The sequence below is a fragment of the Aulonocara stuartgranti genome (genome assembly GCF_965226115.1).
Source record: "Aulonocara stuartgranti genome assembly, chromosome: 3".
Classification (NCBI taxonomy): Eukaryota; Metazoa; Chordata; class Actinopteri; order Cichliformes; family Cichlidae; genus Aulonocara; species Aulonocara stuartgranti.
Window position 1 is genome coordinate 27,157,831 of NC_138941.1, and position 20,409 is coordinate 27,178,239.

Sequence of the window (20,409 nt, forward strand, 5' to 3'; positions counted from 1 at the left end):
CCTCTTCTAAATTGGCTGTTTCTCTGATGTACTGTTTGTTTCTATGGTTTATTTACATTTCTTACACAATTAACATGGCTCCCACATACCAGAATTCAAAGCGTAATGTCAAGCCCTATATACTTACATTTATTGTTTATTGATAAGAACATTTCTGTCAGTATCTGGACAGGCGATACATTGTAATTTGGACATCCCAGCTTTCCTTCTGACACTGACATCTGAGAGGGGGTTTGTTCATTGACGTCCTCCATACTGAGCACAGTTGACAGCTCTATCAGAGCATTTATAATAGTTTGAGGGATCTCAACCTGATCGGACAAAGATCTTAAAAGGACCATCTCATGGTCGATAACACACTGCAAATAGTCCACATCGAGGGGTTGTCTGTGCATGACCTGGGAAACTTTATGCAGTAGTCACTGAAGCATCTCTCTTTTTAGCTGCTCCTAAATTAAATACAAAGAATTTGTGCCGAAAAAATTAACCGTAACAATAGCCACTTCTTAAATTCGTAGTATTCACAGACTGCAGTGTAATTGTTCCAAACTTAAACACTCACCTGATTGTTCGTGCCAGCAGTGTTGTTGGAAGACGACGCCATCGTTCACTGAGGGACAAGTTAACAGCAGCCCCCACCCGATACAATGCGCGCTACTTTGAGAGCATGGAAAATGACCACTTCTCACGTAGTGGCTGGGAAAACGTGTCATAATTGATCAGTTACGGCGTAATTTGTACACATTACTGCTTGAAAGAGCTTTAGTAACTGAGTTTTAGCAGTTATGCATGACATGTTTTCTAAACATTATCAAATAATACAGTGCAGGAGGTGTTTGATAAATTATGTTCATTCCCAGGTTTCCTGAAGGCAACATGAAAAATGGACCATCTTGAGCCTGCAGCGGTCTGCTGTCACTCATGACTCCCCGGCCCTCTCGGTGTAGCCACGCCCACCAGGCCAAAACAGGGCCAAAAGTCTGTAACTGAAAAATAGAGATCTTAAAGTGGAAAAAAAAAATTGAAACTGAGAGAAAAATCCGAACCTGAAGAATTTTTTTTTTTGTACATTAATTTAAAAGATCTGAATCTGAAAAAATGTAATCTGAGACTGAATAGATTTTTTAAAAATAATAATAATGAAAAGAAGATTACTGAAAATTTTTAAATAAAGTTTACTCAGAGAAATAATACAAATATTCAAAACGTTAGAGTTGGATTTCAAATAAAATCATTCTTTTTCAAAGTTCACTCTAAAAATGTGACTTTTGCTTTAAGTTTACATATTTTCGATTTCAAATTTTTCTTTTAACTACACAAACATTATGGCCCTGATTTAACTCCATAGGTCCCTAGAGACAAAGCACGTACGAACTCCAAAACACAACAGAAGTGCTCCAGGATGCTAGGCGCAGTGTTGAGCTTTTGCGTTGGGAGCACACGCTGGGCTCTCCAAATCACAGACAAACAGTATCCCACATTCTTGATTTTGAGTTCACAAACACTTCTAATAACGACTAACTACTTCTAAAACTTTGGAGGTTGCAATATAATTGTACGTTAAAGAGTGTTTTATTAACATGCCTTCTGTCTCATTAATAAACATGAGACTGTTTTATGCATTTCCAGCTATTTATTAGATTTTTTCAAAATATAAAAACTTGGCATAGGAATACACTTGAAAGTATAAAATGTAAATATAGTTTAAATGAACGAACATACCATCTAACAAACAATTATAAATACCCACAAAAACAACTTAATTCATCCTTTATAAAATATAATTTTGGATATTTGAACATTATAAACACTTTGAACAAAACAAAGTAACTGTATTTTAAATTCTTTTTGATGTCAGTAATTTGTTTCCCTTTTTGATTTTCACACTGACGATGACAGTTGCCTTCTCTAGGTCTTCATCATAGGGCTTCCACATTTCGCTGTCAATGTACAGGGTTTTGCCAGTTTCTATGAGCACCTCGAGCTGGTTGGACTTCTCTGCAGTGGCCACACCAATTATATGAACCTCTGCTCTGTCCTCTTCCTTTGTCTGTGGATACACAATAAGCAAATATGTAACCTTGCAACTTGACCTGTTTTCATATAAAAACAACAAAAATATGGTAATCACATGTCTCAATGTGTGCTCATCCAGGTACAGTGGGGCAAAAAAGTATTTAGTCAGCCACCGATTGTGCAAGTTCCCCCACTTAAAATGATGACAGAGGTCAGTAATTTGCACCAGAGGTACACTTCAACTGTGAGAGACAGAATGTGGGGAAAAAAAAAAAAAAAAAAAATCCATGAATCCACATGGTAGGATTTGTAAAGAATTTATTCGTAAATCAGGGTGGAAAATAAGTATTTGGTCAATAACAAAAATACAACTCAATACTTTGTAACATAACCTTTGTTGGCAATAACAGAGGTCAAACGTTTACTATAGGTCTTTACCAGGTTTGCACACACAGTAGCTGGTATTTTGGCCCATTCCTCCATGCAGATCTTCTCGAGAGCAGTGATGTTTTGGGGCTGTCGCCGAGCAACACGGACTTTCAACTCCCGCCACAGATTTTCTATGGGGTTGAGGTCTGGAGACTGGCTAGGCCACTCCAGGACTTTCAAATGCTTCTTACGGAGCCACTCCTTTGTTGCCCGGGCAGTGTGTTTTGGATCATTGTCATGTTGGAAGACCCAGCCTCGTTTCATCTTCAAAGTTCTCACTGATGGAAGGAGGTTTTGGCTCAAAATCTCACGATACATGGCCCCATTCATTCTGTCCTTAACACGGATCAGTCGTCCTGTCCCCTTGGCAGAAAAACAGCCCCATAGCATGATGTTTCCACCCCCATGCTTCACAGTAGGTATGGTGTTCTTGGGATGCAACTCAGTATTCTTCTTCCTCCAAACACGACGAGTTGAGTTTATACCAAAAAGTTCTACTTTGGTTTCATCTGACCACATGACATTCTCCCAATCCTCTGCTGTATCATCCATGTGCTCTCTGGCAAACTTCAGACGGGCCTGGACATGCACTGGCTTCAGCAGCGGAACACGTCTGGCACTGCGGGATTTGATTCCCTGCCGTTGTAGTGTGTTACTGATGGTGACCTTTGTTACTTTGGTCCCAGCTCTCTGCAGGTCATTCACCAGGTCCCCCCGTGTGGTTCTGGGATCTTTGCTCACCGTTCTCATGATCATTTTGACCCCACGGGATGAGATCTTGCGTGGAGCCCCAGATCGAGGGAGATTATCAGTGGTCTTGTATGTCTTCCATTTTCTGATGATTGCTCCCACAGTTGATTTTTTCACACCAAGCTGCTTGCCTATTGTAGATTCACTCTTCCCAGTCTGGTGCAGGTCTACAATACTTTTCCTGGTGTCCTTCGAAAGCTCTTTGGTCTTGGCCATGGCGGAGTTTGGAGTCTGACTGTTTGAGGCTGTGGACAGGTGTCTTTTATACAGATGATGAGTTCAAACAGGTGCCATTCATACAGGTAACGAGTGGGGGACAGAAAAGCTTCTTACCGAAGACGTTACAGGTCTGTGAGAGCCAGAGATTTTCCTTGTTTGAGGTGACCAAATACTTATTTTCCACCCTAATTTACGAATAAATTCTTTACAAATCCTACCATGTGGATTCATGGATTTTTTTTTTTCTTCTTCACATTCTGTCTCTCACAGTTGAAGTGTACCTCTGGTGCAAATTACTGACCTCTGTCATCATTTTAAGTGGGGGAACTTGCACAATCGGTGGCTGACTAAATACTTTTTTGCCCCACTGTAAGTAGATACCAAAAGGTTGATTCTGTTCATCTGGATGAAGTGTTTTCAGTGGGAGAAACGTTTCATCACTCATCCCAGCGAGTTCTTCAGTCTCAGCTGACTGCAGGTTCCCCCAATCTTATAAACAGTACATTTGCACAATGACTGAAACTAGCACCACTGAATGAACAATGGGCTGTGAAGTCAGTTCCTTGATCAATATGCAAAATCTCATGACCAATGATCAACAACCACTGATCAGCTGAGACTGAAGAAGTCACTTGGATGAGTGAGGAAATGTTTATCCCACTGAAAATGCTATTTCCAGATAAACAGAATCAACCTTTTGGGTTGGTTACATTTGCATTATCTATCTATCTTCGATAGGGATATATAGAGAGACAATTAGACATATATAGATATACATATATATCATATTTTGACCAACACTGACAGAGGATCTATTTACATTTCAAAACCTATAATTCTAAGCATTTTGTTACATTGCTTTTACATGTTGGTACAAACATATGGCTTCTTCATACCTCAATGTTTGTAAATGAGGTCGTGTGCAGCTGCGGACCATAAGCAGACTGGTTAAGTTTGACATGGGAGACCTTTATGTGATCTCCCACGTGAAAGTGCTGCATTGCTGCCTCTCTCCACAGAGACACTGTCATGGTATAACAATCCTGAAATCACAAACATGACAGAATAAAAGATGTTTTCATTAATTAATACGAAAAGCCACTAACACCAAAACCAAGCCTACAAGCTAATACAATCTGCTCATCTACCACCAATCTCAAATATGCCAAATTACTTTCACCACTTTCAGTTGTTTCCGTGAGACAACCTTCCTCACTGCCACACACTGAAAATTCAATTAAAATACAATGTCAGGAATAGTGATTGTATAGATCTGTGATGGTTGTTTCTTTCTTGACTAATCTCAAACACTTACCTCCACGACCTCTTTGTCCACTGACATAAGCCCCCCCACAGTTTAGCTCGTTCTCAGTGGCATTACAGGGGCAAGGGAATGCAGAAGGTCCTCCGCTTTTGCCATAAGCTCTTCAGGGACTGGAAGGTCAGCTACCCTGAAAAACTGAGTCTTGGCAGTTATATTTATCACGTAAGGGGGATTTGTGCCTCTGAGCTCATGTCCCCCTCCAGGACTTTTGAGGAGAACTCCTCAAACAATGCTATTTTTATGACCATCTCCCCATCGGAGATGGCTGCCACCTTGTTTTTTTTTTTGTTTTTTTTTGTTTTTTGTTTTGTGATGAGTGGTTTAGCCACTCCATCCTGTAGGTCCCAGGTGATGACCCTGACCCTGTCCCGCATTTTTAAATCCCAGATGTGGATGGGTGGGGGCTGGAAGTAGGGTGTCTCCGGGAGGTTGTAAATCAAAGTCAAACAGTGACCACATGTCTTCTTGAACATCAGCAAAACAGATGGGCTCTTTTCTGTGTTCAAAGAATGTAACTGCAGATGAAAATTATGTAGATGAAGTAGAATCAACAGGAGAAGCAGGGCTGGGGCCCGTTCTTCGTACGTCGCTTACTACATCCAAGATCAAATGACAAATCCAAGACCAAATCATCGCGCTAACCGTGAGCTCGCTAATCCGGTTCTCCGAACACACCTGCTGTTGACGATTAGTACAGCTGGATGAAGTAATGTGAGATCACTGGGTGTCGTAAAAGGAGCTACGCATCGATAGCAGAAACATTGATCGGCAACCCTCTGATTGGTCGGTGAAAATGTCGAAGGAGCGCGCCCAGTATTTCTCCGCAGCAGAGCAAGAACTCTTGATTGAGGGATTTCAGGAGTTCCAGAGTGTAATTAAAATGCAAGGGAACACTGCAAAGGCTGCAAAAGCAAGGAGAGAGGGCTGGCAGAAAGTTGCTGACAAATTAAACACGTAAGTAATTCAACATATTACATGACACCATACCATATCATATTATATCATATCAAATCATATCACATGATATCCTCCTACACATTAGAGCCACAAAAGGACCCACCAGAACATGGGAACAAGTAAAAGTGAAATACAAGAACATTCTACAGAATGGTAATATCTATCACTCATATTGCTGTCAGTCTCTTGAAAAGACACCCTGAAACAATCCCTGTGTTTGTGTATAACAGCAACCAAGAAAAGGGCAGAGCAACAAAAGACAGGTGGTGGTCCTGCACCCCCTCGTCACACCCCGGCAGAGGAGCTGGCCCTAAGGTTGAATGCCACCAGACCCATTGTTGAGGGCATCCCTGGGGGCAGCTCTTCCACAGACCAGAAGCCGGGGTGCAGTAGCAGCAGCACCTACATAACTGGTGAATGGGCTCATGATTCCATTTGCACAATGTAAAATATTTGATTGTTGCCTTAATGAAAATGCTATTCGTACTTTGACATTCATTGGCATTGTGGGTTTCCTTTGTGTGTAGTGTTACATGACACTCCATCACTTTTACCTGTTCCCATGGAAGGGGTGACTGGAGCATGCATAGTAAGTTGGGAGATATATATATATATCTGTCCCCACCCAATTGTACAGAACAATAGGCTGTACCACGTCCCTTTGTAACACCATTGTGTTTCCATTGCACAGGACAGTGACGCAACCCTGTCAGATGACTGTGGTTTGGAGGAAGACCCTGTGAGTACATGCATGAATTGGCCTGAATTGCCATCTACTTGTGCACTGCCATGTGTGTCTGACTGCAGTATGATTTGCAGGCCAAGAGGCCGGCAGAGAGGCCTGCTGATACAGAGGTGGGCAGTGTTGTGATTAATTTTACTGCCTATATGACATGTATTTCCCGTTAAATGTTGTCACTACAATTGAAACAGGGTGACATTTGTCTGCTCTACAAGAGAAGTCTCCAGCAAAAAATGGAGTACACTGAGCTGAAGAAACAAAGGCTCCTAGGTGAACTCGAACTTCAAGCTCTAATGAGGCAGAAACTTCAACTGGAAATCAAGTTGCTTCAAAAGGAACTTCAGAGTAAGTAAGAATACACTTTCATACGGAGCACTATTGATGACCTTGCATGACACAGTATATATGATTTGTTTTTCCAGGCAACTGATGACTGGCTTGTGTGTGATGAGACAGACAAAGATGCTCAAATAAACGTCAATAGAAAATATGTTATGTCATGATTTAATTATTCGAAATTGTGTTGCACAATTCTGTCCCGTGCAGCTCTGCCACTAGGTTGGTCCAAGTGCACTGGCTGGAGGTCATCATCAGGCTGCACCTCCACCACGGGAGTCCTCTCTTTTCTGATGGTGGCAATGTTGTGCAGTACGGCACATGCAACAATAATGTCACGTGCAACCCTCAGGCGTTTCAGACACTGAAATCGTTCCTTCATTTGCCCAAAGGTCATTTCAATGCGTGCCCTTGTCCTGGCTAGAGCTGCATTGTAGCGGGTTTGTGGCCCAGGGTTGGGGTCAGGGAACGGTGTCATGAAGTACTGCCTGCATGCATAACCCCTGTCTCCAAGGAGAATCCCATCGTAGGCCCCTGTGTAATGGAGAAATGCTGTTATGTTAGGCCCGAAATGAGTGTGAAATATCAGAATAAGCCTCTTTTTCTTACCACGCTCGAATAATGTGCATAGCCCTGACTCTCTGAAGATCCTTGAGTCATGCACTGATCCGGGCCATTTAGCTTCCACATTTGTGATATGGCACATAGAGTCACACACCATCTGGGAGATTACATTATATGTGAACACACTCCTCCCATTATATATTGCCATCTGGAATGTTAGTATTACTCACCTGCACATTTATACTGTGGACCCCCTTTCGATTGACAAAATCCCCTTTATTGGGGCCTGGGGGGGCCTTGATTGCAATGTGTGTGCAGTCTATGGTACCAATCACATTCGGAAAGCCTGCGGACAATCGAGCTACAGTTACCGACATAGGTCATGATTGCATCACATTCACTATCGAATTTACTGTACCTGCAATGGCAAAAAAGCCCTGTTTGACAACCTGTGGTCTTAAGTGGCTTGGAAAAACCACAAACGCACCCAGGAAATGCTTGAGTGCCAGGTACACTTTGCGAATGGCCCGGCAGACAGCACTCTTACCAACGTTCTCTGCGTCTCCAACAGCGTACAGAAACGTGCCACTCGCAAAGTAACGCAAGGCAATGCACACAGTTTGTGCAGTTGTTAATGCCCGACTACGGTGAGTGGTACTCTTAACATGGGGATCCAGCAAGTTGGTTAGGTAGATGATACCCTCACGGGAAAATCGGTATCTCTCTATGAGCACACTGTCGCGCTGAGCTAAAGGATCCTGTCTATCCCGCAATATACGTTGGATTCTGAAAACTCTCCTTATCACTCTTGCACCTTCCGCAATGGGTGGCTCGTGTACAAACGGACAGGACATGGCTGCGACAGACTTCCCACTTCCACCTTCGCTTTTATAGCCGTGGTCTCCCATCTTGATTACACGACGTAATTTGCTGTTACTACTCTGACATGAGTTGCATCTGGCGTGATCACCTACATGACATAGCGTGATTAATAGTGCATTTCCCTTTTTTAGGAAATGACCTGTATGTATCTGTGTGACATCAATAACAGTATCAAGTGCTGCATTATCTTTAGTTACACTGATGATGTCTATTTCTGGTGAAACAGTGGTGGGATATCGCTGTTGCTTTCGTATACATGAGGCGGACATACCTGAGTGGCCGCGATCTAATCCTGTTTACATAAAGTAAGCCTGCTCCCGAGCAGGTTTACGCTTACGGCTCTGTTGCTATGACAGCAAGTCCCGGATGAGCGTCGGGGAACCGAACGATCCAAGATCACGCGAAATCGTCAACAATCAAATCCAGCTAACTTACTTAGCGACGTACGAAGAACGGGCCCCAGGTCTTTTTAAATAGAAGATCAGTGCCGGGGTCTGCACATAGACAGGAGGGCTGCTGAGATTGTGAGAAGGTGAAAGGATCAAGTTGAATTCAATGATCGTCTCTGTTAAAGGTGACCTCAGTGCGGAGCTGAACGGGTGCAGCAGAGGCAGCCAGTGACAGGAAGTGGGGACCTGATTTCCTTGACACACAGGTGTATTGAGTGATGTCTGTGTGTTTGGATTCTGCGCACACACTGACTGCTGGTGAGGCACTTTGCTAACATCTAGCTGTGGCTGCTGATCTGGGTCCTTCACAACTGAATAAGAGGAAGTGGATGGCTCTCTCAGCTGGCCTCATACAAAGCCTCTTGGTTTGCTGTGCTTCATCCTTGGATTCAACTGCAGATGCTGCAAAACAAACAAAAACACCAAATTATTGTCTTGTTTTTATCACATTTTGCAATAAAAATAACTGAAATGGTTTTTTCACTTGTGCTAGATGTGTGAGATGTCTTTTCCTCTTTTTTCCCTAAATACAAACACATTCGAATTTTAAAAACTGATTCAAACGCTTTGCTGTGAATGTTTCATCATTTAGAGCAGCGATGGGCCCATGTATGAACTGCATATTGGCCCTTTGGACGTATGTAGTTGTCTTTGGTAGACCACGCTGGATTTTCTTTGGCATGACGACATCTTTCTGTTTCCGCCTGATCAGAATATTTCCTATGCTCATCCTTTGAAAGTGACTTCCACTGTGGACAGAAGAACACAAAAAAACACTCAGCACATAGAAATACACAGGTACACTGCTACTTCACATAGCTACAGCATGCATGCACAAACACAGGCATGAAATATTAGGAGATGCATAAATATATGGAGAGTTACAAACTTACTCTCTCTCCCACGACTGCATTTAGAGCTGCTCTCTCAGTGACGTTTAGTTCAGCTTTGACCTTTGGCCTTTGCTCCTTAGGATAAAGCATGAAGACGTTTGGTGGCTTCTTGATGTATGGCCTGTCTTCATCTTGTTGGGACACAGAGTAAGAGCAAGCAGATTCTGCGTGAATCATTGTAGTCAGTTTCCAGAAAAAACAGCAGAGAAACTTACTTTGGAGTGGAGCTGTCGGGTGGAGGAGATACAAAATCACACACCTTCACACCGTGCTTACAGATATACAGAGAGACAGATACACAGCAAATTCAAAAGTGTTAAATGTTTTGGTGTTAGTAGTCTTCTTGCAAACGTAGAGTTAATTTTACTCTAAGCAGAGTCACATTCTTTTAATGTAACTCTGAGGTGTAAAATGATAGTAGTTAAAATCGAGTGTTAAAAATGAGTGTTTCTATGTCAAATCTGGAGGTGTTACAATGGAAACATTAACTCTTGACCTCTTAACTCTGAACTCCTAGAGGGGCTATGACACCAATAGAGTAAATTCACAGACTCCGCCCCCAGCACGGCTCCAATCGAAGCTGAAGTGAAGCCATTTCAGAACATTTTGCTCTACATATTTGAGTTGTTTGCCATGCTTGGTAAGTCATTTTTTCAAAGATTGTTTCAATTGTTATTAGCTTTTACTTCTGTGGCTCTTTGGAGTTGAGACAAAGCTGTGTGAAAGGCATTAGCCATGTTGCTCGCTGATAGCATAATATTCTGTTTTAGCTAGCTGAAAGGTATTGTTTGCAGGCAAATACCACAGCCTTGGAAAAAAAGCTTGCATGTGAATTTTCAGTCAAACCTTTGGTCAAATACACCTAAAACAATGTCTAGAATGTGAAATGTTGGTATAATGGTGCTACTCGAAGCCTGAAAATGATCTCCCATAAAAATTTAAAAAACAACACGAGCAAACAGCAGTAGCAGACGTCCTGACTGGGTTCTACGTTAGCATTTAGATCCCTCCAGAGTTTTGTGCACACGGTTTAGGTAAAAATTAAAAAGGTTGAGGTTTTACATTTAGTTCAGTATAACCTGTTGCCTGTGTCCTTGTCTATTGGGAAAATACTTTACACAAGTAATGGCTCAAAGAGGATTCCTTTTTTTTTTTTTTTTTACTGTGCTGCAATTGATTACTGGATTATTTGTGCCATTAATTAGTGTCAACTAATTTTTATTCAATCTCCGCACAGGATATGCTTGTGAAGATGGAATATGGGGGAGAGCAGAAGTGCGTTGAAGTTCCACAAAGGGATGAATGAAGGACATGCATATTGTATTGAAGAAATAAGTGATGAGAATGCTGTTATTTGCATTTACTATGTCAGACCTTTTGATAAACAAAATTCTAATGAAAGTGAGAACATATATACTGTTACATCTTTCAGAAAATGTTTTGAAATTGTGGTGCACAGTTCAGAATAAATGTTTTTCAAAAACCATTGCGTCTTTTTAGTAAATGTTTATTTCCAAAAGAAATTTCTAGAAGTTCAGAACAGTAAAATTCCCGCTTTTTAGAATGAATTAGAAGATAACTCTTACGTAGTTAAACTAAAATACTCTTTGAGAGTTAATATATAAACTCTTAACACCAAGTGTTAAATTATCAACTCCAGACAGATTTGGTGTTTAACACTAAATCAGAGTTAACGTACCAACTCTCTAAAAAGAGTTAAATTAACACTCTCTGGTGTGGACCCATATAGACACTTTAATAGTGTTGAAATCAAATCCGACAGTGTTAATTTGGACATGCTGGATTTGCTGTGTATGATTATGATTTCTCCACTAAAAGTGAGATCAGTGGGCTGTGCATAAAACTACATTCATACATAACTTCACTTTACGCTGCTGAGTTTTCTTTTGAATTATGATTCGCTGGCAGTGATTTACTGATTAGCAAAGCTTCAAAGCACAGTTACACAAAGGTAAAATACAAGGAAGGTGACCGCAGATTGATTTTAGAGTTAGGGTCCAGTGGGGAAAGGAGGAGGACGGGAAGGGCTGGGTAATGGCCCAAGAAAAAGGAGTACCTTCTGACCCCATGTTTACACAATATCGTCTAAATTTTCTCTGTTGTCCATTTTAATGACAGCGGAAAGTTTAAGTGCTGTTCTTGTCAGCAGTTAAACCTTGTGCAGAGTGGTGGTGATTTAACTGATTAAGCTAAATCGTGCAGCAAAATAAATATGTATACATTTATATTTATAATATACATTTAAAAGCAAAAGGTTACTCTGCAAATTCGAATTTTAAAGCCTTTCTTGTGATAATGGTTGGTTCAGTAAATTTACTGAACCATCACATCATCATCATTCAGCAGAGATGATCATTATGTTTGGATCAGACAGCCTGCAGCGAAGGACTTGGGTGTGTGTCAGATGCCACAGTAACACAAACCATCAGGGGATCTGAACAAAAGCTCTGTGGCTGACAAGTCGTAGCATGAAACCACGAGAGGAAGAACTTGAACACCAGTCATTTTGAAAGATTTTGCATTGTGTGTATGTGTGTCTCTAGGTTCTTGTTTATGTGCAACACCAAGGCTGGAGAGTTTCCCACCCTGAAGTCAGCCACACCTGCCAACAATCATACTCACCTGCTGCTGATGATCCTCGTCATAGGCTCACCCTGAAACAGAGTGGCTGAGGTTTGGGATCACTAAGTGAGTCAGTAAACTCCGGCTCGCTCAGGTGAACCTGTCTTTGTCCTTTGTCGGTGAGAAATGAACTAAATTGTGTCTTGTTTTGCAAACAAACCAGAAGGGAGAGTGTGGGGGGAGCCGAGCACTTTTATAAATATTGCTGAGGGAGTTGTTTCTTGTACCACGGACCAAGAGGAGAATTCACTGTTCGGAAGTTGGGAGATTGTCACGGAGGAAACCATGCTATTCAAACTGTTTTTGCACATCTTTGCTTGTTTGTTCACTATTAAAAAAATAAATTCAAAAATTAACTCTCACCTATCCAGTCCTGTTTCTCCAAAACCTGACAGGCTGAATTTTTAGGTAAAATGTTGCATATGACTTTGTTGTTTGCAAAATTGGGCGTAACTTTCTAAAATTATAAGCATATATAATTACAGAAAATTACACTCCAAGTTGACATTAAGGTTACTCACTGTTGGTTTCACATAGCTGTAGGCTTCAAGCGTGTGTTTTTTTCCAGTCGGTTTTGTATCTTTTGTTTCACTATTTTTCTTTTTTGCATGCAAGTATGGGCAGAAATCTGTGCCATCAGAAACTGAATTTGAATAAGTTAAATTTGAATTTGAATTGCTCAGATTGAATCTGAATTGTAACTTGAATAAATGCTTTTGAAAACTGAATTTGAATTATTCTAATTTGGAATTGAATTTATGGTTTGAAAATGATCATCACTAAATTGAAATAGAATTTTATATTTTGAAAATGAATTGATTTGCTTTGAAACTGCATTTTATCCTTTAAAAATTCAGCTCTCGAATAATTTCAGTTTCACTTCTCACCATTCAGTTTCAGTTATACAATTCAATTTCAGTTCCAAAATTCAGTTTTTTGGAACTTACATCCGGTTCTGGTTCAAGCGCAGATTAATAGAACTACGTTTTACTAGCGGACCGAAAGTGTTACTGACGGGAATCTACAGCGTCTTTAGCTGAATTAAGACTTCAGAAGTCGTCATGTCGAATGAACTCTCAGGTTGGTAATAAATGTACTACATGTATAAGAACAAGCGTCATGTTAACAAATGATAGCCGTACGGTAACTTTTATGCTTATTGTAGCTGCTAGCTAAAAACGCTAATTTAGCGTAGTTTGCCCTGAATTCAGCTTTGACAACAAATATGATCTAGTAGAATTCCAAAGTTGTCATCTTGGACCCTCTCAGAGTACCCCCTCTGTATGCTTGCAGAGACCCCTACAGTAGGGAAACATGCAAAACGGTGTCCAAACCTTTGTATTTTAGCTTTATTTGGTGCATCATATCTTTATTCTCTTCCCCCTCCTGCCCCCCCCCCTCTTTCTTAAATAGATAACTATCATATCTGATATCATATCTCACAGTACAATAATATTGAATGGGTGCATTGTTGTATTTTGTCATGTTTCTCAGGTCTTTGTCTGAATTTCTACGAACATTATTGCTAAGGATTGTCTTATTGCATTGGAGTCACACTGGGTTAAATATGTACACTTGGGTTTTAAGGGGTATTTATTATTTTCTTCTTTTTTTTGGGTTGTATGGAAGCCCCAAACGCAATTTCATTGTTCTTGACAATGACAATAAATAAATAAATACTAAAATACTTTATTTATGTCTTACACAGCATCCCAACTCTTTAGCTAACTTAATAACTTTAGCTAAAGTGAATAGTTAGTCTAATTCATTAGTGCAGCATTACTGGATCACCTCTGTTTGAAGTGATATAATATGATATACAACTATCACTGTGTTTAACTACCATAATAATTCTACTTAATTAGATTTTTTTTTTTTTAAACATACTGCTCCATTAATATGTTTGACAGGCTGAAGTTGTCGGGTCACCTCCTAAATCGACCATCTTTTACAGGTGGTTTGTGCCAGAAATGGAGTGTCGACTGAAGATACTGAATCTCTACGCCTTGCCATCCATCCCTCTTGTGCCTTCATCTAGACAAGAGACAAACGTAACCACTCTCATATGCTCTGTACCTACATCACCTTCCCTGACAGTCGTAGCTTGGCTCATCTGAGGGTGAAATTATAAGAATGTGTTATTTTGCAAAGTGCTCTCTAGGGTTCCTAAATAAAATATGGCATTGAGGTCTTTTGAATTAATCCCTTCTTCTGAAATATAAGAACCTCTCCTGGTTTTAATGGCACTTTGGATTTCCTTACTTTCTGTTCCACTCCCAACCCCAAATAGATGCTGACAAGCTGCCACAGTAACATGGAAGAGGGAAAGAAGTTGGAAAGGACTACTGCAAATAAACCTAATGCCTAACAATGAAAAGTGTAAAATAAGAACAATAATAAAGATAAGATGAAGTAACAAGTTTTTAGTTTTTAGTTTATTCCAAATGATCATCCAGATGTCTGTGACATGTGATGACAAACACCATAATGGAAGGCCTTAGTCATCACATGCTTGAACTCATCATATATTTTTGCATATGCTGAACAGGCAGCCAGACATGCTGTAACTGTGGGGTAGAAAACAGCATAAACACCATACGGCAGGGGTCTCAAACTCCAGTCCTCGAGGGCATGGAAAAGTTGCATGACACTGGCCCTTGAGGACTGGAGTTTGAGACCCCTGTCATATGGAATATGACAGGTGTGGTTGAACTGCATGAAGACTCTGAAGCTTCTCTTCTCTTCTGGCAGGACAAGAATGTGGCCTTGTCCTGTGAGCCACTGTAAGGATGTACTTAGAGTAGAACTGGACTGTCACCGGCCTCAGGCTCTTCACCCTTTTCAAAGACAAAGCAGTCATTTAGATAAAATATTAGATATTGTTTACCTGTAAATGCACAAAGTAAATTTAGAAATGTAATTATTGTCAAGAGTGAACAAGCACTGATAGTGTAATCTACAGCTGTGGCCAAACGTTTAGAGAATGAGAAGTGTTGTTTGCTTATTTACAAAGTTTGCTGTTTCAGTGATAGTTGTATATCACATTATACCACTTCAAACAGAGGTGATCCAGTAATGCTGCACTAATGAATTAGACTAACTATTCACTTTAGCTAAAGTTATTAAGTTAGCTAAAGAGTTGGGATGCTGTGTAAGACATAAATAAAGCTAAAATACAAAGGTTTGGACACCATTTTGCATGTTTCCCTACTGTAGGGGTCTCTGCAAGCATACAGAGGGGGTACTCTGAGAGGGTCCAAGATGACAACTTTGGAATTCTACTAGAAACAGTCGATCATATTTGTTGTCAAAGCTGAATTCAGGGCAAACTACGCTAAATTAGCGTTTTTAGCTAGCAGCTACAATAAGCATAAAAGTTACCGTACGGCTATCATTTGTTAACATGACGCTTGTTCTTATACATGTATTACCAACCTGAGAGTTCATTCGACATGACGAATGACTTCTGAACTCTTAATTCAGCTAAAGACGCTGTAGATTCCCGTCAGTAACACTTTCGGTCCGCTAGTAAAACGTAGCTCTATTAATCTGCGCTTGAACCGGAACCGGATGTAAGTTCCAAAAAACTGAATTTTGGAACTGAAATTGAATTGTAGGACTGAAACTGAATGGTGAGAAGTGAAACTGAAATTATTCGAGAGCTGAATTTTTAAAGGATAAAATGCAGTTTCAAAGCAAATCAATTCATTTTCAAAATATAAAATTCAATTTCAATTTAGTGATGATCATTTTCAAACCATAAATTCAATTTCAAATTAGACTAATTCAAATTCAGTTTTCAAAAGCATTTATTCAAGTTACAATTCAGATTCAATCTGAGCAATTCAAATTCAAATTTAACTTATTCAAATTCAGTTTCTGATGGCACAGATTTCTGCCCATATGCAAGCTCTGTCCTAAGAGGTCTTTCTGGTCCATCATGAGTTTTGGTTTGCCCTCATGGATGAGGTGTTAAGGCAGAGGCCTTCTACCAGGACTCCAGTCCTAATGACCTCCATTAACCTGAGTGTCCCAGTGTGCACAGGCACCTTTAATCAGGCCTGATATTTGCCTGAGTATGAAGTCTCGAGCAGTGCTGCTGAATCTGCTGGACCAGGACCAAAAAGAAGAAGGAGGTGCCACAACTGAGACCCTTGGTTTGTGTTTCCAGCTACTGAGTGGAGCATCATACAGGGTGGTCTCCACAAGGTGTTCAGGGATGCTCTTCTCCATTGTCCTTCTGCATCATGTATCTCTTGGGTTTGCAGGGCTGATGTGACTAATGCCTGCCATGTCACTAAAATGTATTCAGAACGATGCAAGATCAAAGTGGTGCAAACCAGTCTCCCCTTCATCTTGCACATCATCCTTGGGCTCATCCCCCGGGGCCGCAATGTCACCAACACCAAGGCAGATGTTATGCAGAACAGCACATGCTGCTATGACCTGAAACAGATGTTTCGTTCTGTAAATAAAGTGTTTATACATGCACATACACTAAAAACAAAGATGTATTCTAATGACTTATATATGGTACAAAGGTGTGGTGCACCTCCAGCGCTTGGAGGAAGATGGCATGGAACCTTGTCTTCATCATTCCAAAAGCATGCTCTATAATAGACCATGACCTGGATTGATGAGAGTTGAAGCGCTGGGCACCCACACCTTGGACTGGCCTCTTGTAGGGAATGATAAGAGGGAGTGGATGTTGGACAGATGGGTACCCTCCATCTGTGAGGATGAAATGCACTGGAGGAGGGTAAATGGCCTGCCAGTACAGTGGGCTGTTGTGGAGCACCCTGGAGTCATGCACTGACCCCGACCAGCCCACATATGTACAGGGAGTGCAGAATTATTAGGCAAGTTGTATTTTTGAGGAATAATTTTATTATTGAACAACAACCATGTTCTCAATGAACCCAAAAAACTCATTAATATCAAAGCTGAATGTTTTTGGAAGTAGTTTTTAGTTTGTTTTTAGTTTTAGCTATTTTAGGGGGATATCTGTGTGCAGGTAACTATTACTGTGCATAATTATTAGGCAACTTAACAAAAAACAAATATATACCCATTTCAATTATTTATTTTTACCAGTGAAACCAATATAACATCTCCACATTCACAAATATACATTTCTGACATTCAAAAACAAAACAAAAACAAATCAGCGACCAATATAGCCACCTGTCTTTGCAAGGACACTCAAAAGCCTGCCATCCATGGATTCTGTCAGTGTTTTGATCTGTTCACCATCAACATTGCGTGCAGCAGCAACCACAGCCTCCCAGACACTGTTCAGAGAGGTGTACGGTTTTCCCTCCTTGTAAATCTCACATTTGATGATGGACCACAGGTTCTCAATGGGGTTCAGATCAGGTGAACAAGGAGGCCATGTCATTAGTTTTCTTCTTTTATACCCTTTCTTGCCAGCCACGCTGTGGAGTACTTGGACGCGTGTGATGGAGCATTGTCCTGCATGAAAATCATGTTTTTCTTGAAGGATGCAGACTTCTTCCTGTACCACTGCTTGAAGAAGGTGTCTTCCAAATTCAAATTCAAATTCAAATTTTATTTGTCACGTACACAGTCATACACAGTACGATATGTAGTGAAATGCTTGGACAACTGCTCGTGACCTAAAGAAAACAAAAAAGGAAAAGGCTATGAATAAGATAGGAAATAAATATGAAAAATTAAAAAGGGTAAATTTAACTAGGAAGGAATAAAATATAAATTAAGGTTAAAAATGAAATAGCTGTACAACACAAATTAGAATGAAGGGTAAATTTAACTGGGAAGAATAAGATAAAGATAAATATATAAATTAAAGTTGAAAATAAAATAACTGTACAACAAAATACACAATACACAATATAGAACTATATAAGAATGTATGAAGAAATCTAAATATAAATAAATATATACACAATAACAGCAGCTGTACAAGTATTAACTGGAAATGAAGAATATAGTGACCAGTGTTGTGCAAAACCAAAGTCCAGAAAGTCCAGTGTGTGTGTAAGAACCATATGTGTGGGTCAGTACTGTGTGGTGGTGTGATTGAGAGACCGTATCGCCTGCGGGAAGAAGCTCCTCCTCAGTCTCTCTGTGTTGGTCTTCAGGGAGCGGAATCGCTTTCCTGACCTCAGCAGAGAGAACAGTCTGTTGTTGGGATGGCTGAGGTCCTTCACGATCTTCCTGGCCTTGGTCCAGCACCGCCTGCTGTAGATTGAGTGCAGGTCAGGGAGCTCGGAGCGGATGGTGCGCTCAGCTGACCGCACAACCCTCTGTAGAGCTCGTCTGTCCTGCATGGTGCTGTTCCCGAACCAGGTTAAGATGTTTCCCGCCAGGATGCTCTCTATGGTGCACGAGTAAAAGTTCCTGAGCACCTTGGAGGGCAGTTGGAAGTCTCTCAAGCGTCTGAGGTGGTAGAGACGCTGTCGGGCCTTTTTCACCACGGTGTTGATGTGACAGGACCATGACAGGTCCTGCGTGATGTGAACTCCGAGGTATTTGAAGCTGTCCACTCTCTCCACTGGGCACTCGTTGATGACGGGGGTCAGGTAGTTCCTCTCCTGCTTAGTGCTGAAGTCCACTATCAGCTCCTTTGTCTTACTGACGTTTAGAAGGAGGTTGTTCCTCTGGCACCAGTTCTCCAGATTCCTAATCTCCTTCAGGTAGGCCGTCTCGTTGTTATCAGAGATCAGGCCCACCACGACGGTGTCGTCAGCAAACTTGATGATGGTGGTGGAGCTGGTAGTGGCCACACAGTCATATGTGTACAAAGAGTACAGCAGGGGGCTCAGAACACACCCCTGGGGGGTTCCAGTGCTGAGAGTGGTGGAGGCTGGAAACTGGAAGTAGGACTGGGAGTTGAGCTTGACTCCATCCTCAATCCGAAAAGGCCCCACAAGCTCATCTTTGATGATACCAGCCCAAACCAGTACTCCACCTCCACCTTGCTGGCGTCTGAATCGGACTGGAGCTCTCTGCCCTTTACCAATCCAGCCACGGGCCCATCCATCTGGCCCATCAAGACTCACTCTCATTTCATCAGTCCATAAAATCTTAGAAAAACCAGTCTTGAGATATTTCTTGGCCCAGTCTTGACGTTTCAGCTTGTGTGTCTTGTTCAGTGGTGGTCGTCTTTCAGCCTTTCTTACCTTGGCCATGTCTCTGAGTATTGCACACCTTGTGCTTTTGGGCACTCCGGTGATGTTGCAGCTCTGAAATATGGCCAAACTGGTGGCAAGTGGCATCTTGGCAGCTGCATGCTTGACTTTTCTCAGTTCATGGGCAGTTATTTTGCGCCTTGGTTTTTCCACACGCTTCTTGCGACCCTGTTGACTATTTTGAATGAAACGCTTGATTGTTCGATGATCACGCTTCAGAAGCTTTGCAATTTTGAGACTGCTGCATCCCTCTGCAAGATATCTCACTATTTTTGACTTTTCTGAGCCTGTCAAGTCCTTCTTTTGACCCATTTTGCCAAAGGAAAGGACGTTGCCTAATAATTACGCACACCTGATATAGGGTGTTGATGTCATTAGACCACACCCCTTCTCATTACAGAGATGCACATCACCTAATATGCTTAATTGGTAGTAGGCTTTAGAGCCTATACAGCTTGGAGTAAGACAGCATGCATGAAGAGGATGATGTGGACAAAATACTCATTTGCCTAATAATTCTGCACTCCCTGTATGCCACTAACATGTCTGTTACACATTCCTACAAGAATGCTCAAAACCTCTTATCGTTATTTACTGCTTTAATTTTAAATATCTCTTTCAAGACAGAATTGAGGAATGGTTCATTTGAATATTTTTATTCTGAGTTTTAGAGTGAATCTTAGCACAGAAACAGCAGTGAAGGTTACTAATGACCTTGTTATGCTCATCTTTGTGCTTGTCCTGTTGGACATCAGTCCAGTATTCAATACTACTGATCGCAATATCTTATTACAAAGACTAGAACACACTTCATTGGTTTGAATAATTTGAATATGTGATATATTCCAATTTCTGCATGTAAATGGGGAGTCACACAAAAGGTTCATCTTTTTAATGTCTTTAAAACAAAATCAGCACACAGCACGTTTGACATCAGTTTTGTTTGATTTGAAGAAGGTGGGGGCAGGGCACTTCACTCACATCTGTTAGACCTGTTTTATTTGACCCACACAAAATGTGACAAAATTGGAAA

At 41.0% G+C, this 20,409-nt stretch overlaps 2 long non-coding RNA genes across 2 annotated transcripts; one reads left to right on the top strand and one right to left on the bottom strand.

Moving 5' to 3' along the window:
* Positions 1-5,926: 5,926 nt before the first annotated feature.
* Positions 5,927-6,526, top strand: LOC309692414. The gene is made up of 3 exons (XR_014272305.1): positions 5,927-6,108; positions 6,223-6,284; positions 6,387-6,526. It is a non-coding gene; the product is annotated as an uncharacterized lncRNA (long non-coding RNA).
* Positions 6,527-9,206: 2,680 nt separating this feature from the next.
* LOC309693279 lies at positions 9,207-9,848 on the bottom strand. The gene is made up of 3 exons (XR_014272606.1): positions 9,777-9,848; positions 9,562-9,692; positions 9,207-9,417 (listed from the first exon to the last, which is right to left on the bottom strand). It is a non-coding gene; the product is annotated as an uncharacterized lncRNA (long non-coding RNA).
* Positions 9,849-20,409: the final 10,561 nt, after the last annotated feature.